Genomic DNA, 5022 nt, shown 5'->3' on the forward strand with positions numbered 1-5022 from the left:
ATGGTTGTGTTCTCCAACAGCAAAGATTCTCACGGAAGTAATTGTGGTGAATAACCGTCCTAAAGAGTAGGAGGTCATTTCTCTGAAATGATCTGCCACATGAGTAGAGATGAAGCTGTGGGTTTGTACATTGTAGTTTCTCTCAAAGGCCTGAGCAGCAATAAAATGTAATTATTCATACAAACCTGATCCGGTTTGTTCTTTCTTAGTTTCAATGTAATTTTTTTCTATCTTCCTATGTTACATTTTCTTTTTTCTTAGTCAGATTACTAGCTTTTCACATATAATACATTCATTGGATGTAAAGAATAAGAGACTGCTACCTGCAAATTCAAGAACTTTGTTCCCACTCTCACTTTTCCTGCTTCCAGCTGTGGCATTTTCTCCAGTTTATCAAATCAAATATTCCAAGTAAAGGTGGGCTATTATGCATGTAGTGAGGGAGTCTGGGGAGTCAATCAGTAATTTAATCAGTGTGAAGACCAGTCAAACAGCTTAGCAACTTGTCTATAACCTAGTCTTGGAGAAAGAGGCCTGGGGTCCTGAGAGGTTAAGTGATTTGTGCATTGTCTTATAGCTAGTTTGTGTAAGAGACAGAACTTAAACCCAGGTCTTTCTGACTCTCAGTAAGACATTCACTATGACCTACTTCCTCTGTTAACTGATAACAAAAATTTGTAACAATTTCAAAATTCTAACATGTAATTGTATTTAATGCCATATATCCCTCCAAATATAGGTTAAGAATCCCTGGTTTCTTTCACAGGCTAGTTCAGGAATACCTTCCTGCATAGACCTTTCACGATCCCTTGTTTGTTGGAACTCTCTCCTTTTGAAAGTTATTTTGTATTACTTTGGATATACTGTGTATTTCCTTATAGATGTACATGTTGTCTCTCTCCAGTAAAATGAAAATTCCTTGAGTGAGAAAATGATTTCTTTCTTTTTTTTTACTTTGTTTCCCCAGTGCCTTTAAAAATGTTTGCTAAACTGAATTGTTGCTGAATAACGGAAAAGTTTAAAAATAAATGGAAAAGGAAAATGGCCACTATCCTAAAATGTAGTATTCCACTCCCTCCATCTTCATCTCTCCTCCCAACCTGGTTAGCTCCCTTGGAACTTGACTTCTCCCTGTGTCTCTGCTTTCTCTTTACAAATTTGTGTTAGACTACTGAAGTCTTTTTTTCCTACATAGACTATAACTATGAAATTAGTCAACCTGCCTTTTGGCTAGCCTTAGATGCTTTGCCAGTTTCATTGGGAATAGAGAAAGGGGATAAAATATTTCTTTACTCCCTGTGCTTTAAAAATGATATCTCTTGGGGCAGCTAGATGGTGCAGTGGATAGAGCACCGGACTCAGGAGGACCTGAGTTCAAATCCGACCTCAGACACTTAACACTTACTAGCTGTGTGACCCTGGGCAAGTCACTTAACCCCAATTGCCTCACTAAAAAAAAAAATTATATCTCTTGTTTTTATATGTTCCATTTCCCAATATATCCTTTTCTCAACCAGAGATCAATCGTTTTAACAAAAACTAAAAAGTTAGGGGAAAAAATAATCCATCAAAACTACCAACACATCAACCACTTCTGAGAGTGTATGTAATAATGTTCCACATCCACAGTCTCTCACTTTGTAAAGATTAGAGGGAGATATATTCTGATATATCTCTTTTGGGGCCAAGCTTAGTCATTATAATTTCAGAGCATTCAGTTTCCATTTTTGCTTTTGTTCTTTCTATTTATATTGTTGTAATCATGGTGTACATTGCTATGCTTCTTCATTGTCATTATTTCTTATGGTACAGTAATATTCTACGACTTTCTTGTACCATAATTTATTTAGCCATTTATTAATCAATGAGTACCATTTTGGTTTTTTGCTTTTTTTTTAAGTTTAGTTTAGTTTTGGTAGTGATTTTTTGGACTACTACATAAAGAACTGGTATAAATATTTTTGTATATACAGCATCTTTCTGTTCTTAACTTCCCTGGGATATATGCCTAGCAATGGAGACTCAAGCCATTGCTACTCAACCTAAGTGTCAGTGAGACCTTCATTCCTGGCTCTAAAAACATTCCCCTAGATGCCCCATTCTGTCTCTAGAAACACACAGGAGGACATCTGGGGGTTGAGGGAATGTCCTTTGCTTCTTTGGCATTCCCATAGTACTTAACACAGCTAACCAGTTATAATTTAGTTTATTATTCACTGTCCCCAGGAAACCTTTCCCAACTTTAAAGAAATGTTCAGGGGTCAGCTAGGTGGCGCAGTGGATAGAGCACCAGCCCTGGAGTCAGGAGTACCTGAGTTCAAATCTGGCCTCAGACACTTAACACTTACTAGCTGTGTGACCCCGGGCAAGTCACTTAACCCCAATTGCCTCACTAAAAAAAAAAAAAAAGAAATGTTCAAAACCATGAAGCAGAGCGATACAATTGAAAAGCCTGAATTTGATGTCAGAGGCCCTGGATTTGAATGCTGGGCATTTATGTGATCTTAGGCAAGTCATTTAACCTCTATGGAGCTCATTTTTCAAAGAGAAAACATAATTCTACTCTATTTTTAGTGGAATACTGCTGAAATGCCATAGATGATTCTGATTCTAAAGGATATCAAGAAAGATATAACACAGATAAAGAATTTTCATAGGAGTACAACTAAATTGCTTCAAATGATGGGAAAGCAAAGCTTTAATTTAAAAAGGGTGTGATCCAGGGGTGACCCAGGCTTTATCCCAGGCCACTGACATGTAAAGGGTACTTATATAGCACATGTATATGTTCATGATGGGTACATCCATCATTAAAGGCTACTAGGGTATTTTTTATACATAGTCCTAATCTTCTGAATTTGATAATGTTGTACCCTCCGACAACTTATTTACTATTGCCCATGTATATATTGCATATATATTTTTCTTATAAGGTAGTTTCAAACTCAAGTTCAAATTCAACATGATCATTCAATAAATATTTATTCAGCACCAACAATGAATTAGGTACAGATGCTAGGCACTAAGGGAGACTCAGAGATGAATAGACATGGCTCCTGCACTCCAGAAACAAGTGGAAGAGATAAGAAGTGTGCAGAAATAGCTTTAATACAAGGCAGCATGTACTAAGTGTTCTAAGGAACATAAAAAAATGCCATAGAGTTCAAAGGGGAGAGATGTCTGTTTCCAGTGAGGATTAGGAAAAGCTTCATAGATATGACAGACAGAAATGGAATGAGGAAGTATGATGGGCTGGCTGGGGAATATATCACCCTTATGCTAATAGTTTATGAACAAAGAGCCATCTTTTTATGTGGATGTGCTAAGACTATATTATATACTTTGAGTAATTTTTCTAGTGTTGGAAATTGATTTATTTGTATCAATCTCTTCTATTGCTTAGTTCCCTTTGTGGCCCCATGTTATCATTCCAGGGAGCCGCAGACTCACCAGAGAAAAGTGTAGCTTTATTCTCTAGCAACCTCTTAGTCTTTTCCCTTGGTAGTTGATACTACTATATAAGATAGTATTATAAGTCTAGGGAACTATATAGGTCCATGGAGAGGGCAGAAATCTATTGGGGAAAAGGGAGATGTCTTAACTCTTTATGGGCTCAGATGCAGATATTTTGTGATTTTTTGTTTGTTTGAATAAAGCCTATCCTATATTCAATGTCATTAGCCTGAGAGTATATGCAGAAGCTAAGGACCTGTTATTTTTATTGGTGGAACTCTATAAAAGCCAAATTCTTATATTTCTAGGGGAAACCATGAATAAGGATAAAATGAGACAAAATCAGATGTTTTCAGGGAAAACCCTAAATGGGAAAATGAGCCAAGAGAAAATGAGCTCTGAACCCAGAGCTACAGTTCTGAATCATGGTTTATAATCAAAGATCTATGAAATTATATCTTGATCGGTGACTTATTTGGAGCGTCAGAACATTTGGCTGCTCTTAGTGTGATGACCTCAGATTGTGCCTTTATGTCCTGATACTGCTTCATAATACATTGGTGCAACTTCACAGCCTAAAGATTCAGTATTCTTAAAGATGTTCTGAATCTAGCAGCATTTACCAGCCACTGAAAGTAGCAATCTAGTAGGCTGGCATTTTATGAACTGGTTGGAATTATCTTGAATAACGTGCTGAGTTCTGGGTATACTTTGTAGGAAAGATGCTAATCAGCTGAAGATTGTTCAGAGGGTGGTCAAAATGATAATAATAGTTAGTATTTATATATTGGGCAGCTAGGTGGCACAGTGGATAGAGCGCCAGGCCTGGAGTCAGAAAGACTTATCTTCCTGAGTTCAGACTTAGCCTCAGACATTTACTGGTTGTGTGATCCTGGGCAAGTCACTAACCCTGTTTGCTTTAGTTCCTCATCTGTAAAAGGAACTGAATAAGGAGATGGCAAACCACTCCATTATCTTTGCAAGAAAACCCCAAATGGGGTCATGAAGAGTCAGACACAACCAAAATGACTCAAAACAAATTTATATATTTTTTAAAATTATTTTTACATATATAAACTTATACTATATTTATAGAGTACCTACAAGGTGCCAGGTACTGTGTTAAGAACTTTACAAATATCCCATTTGATCTTCACAACAACCCTAGGAATTAGGGGCTATTATTGTCACTATTTTGCCATTGAGGAAACTGAGGCAAACAAAGGTTAAATGACTTGCCTAAGGTCAAACAGGTACTAAGTGTCTGATGCTGCATTTGAACCCAGGTCTTCATGACTATAAGCCCAGTCCTCTAATCACTGTGTCACCTTGTTGTAGATCTTGAATTTGTGCTTTAAGACAATTGGTTGAAGCATCCTGACAAAAAGAAGACTCAGGGGAAACACGAAAATCTGTCTTCAAGTAACTGAAGAGTAGTTATATGGAAAAGAAATTAAATTTGTTCTGCTTGGCCCCAGAGGTTACAAGTAGGAACAATGTGTAGAAATCAGAAAGTGACAAATTAAGGCTTGATGCCCAGGAAAACTTTTGAACATTGAGAAGTGCCTC

This window comes from Dromiciops gliroides, chromosome 4 (assembly GCF_019393635.1).
Source record: "Dromiciops gliroides isolate mDroGli1 chromosome 4, mDroGli1.pri, whole genome shotgun sequence".
In the NCBI taxonomy this organism is placed as follows: domain Eukaryota; kingdom Metazoa; phylum Chordata; class Mammalia; order Microbiotheria; family Microbiotheriidae; genus Dromiciops; species Dromiciops gliroides.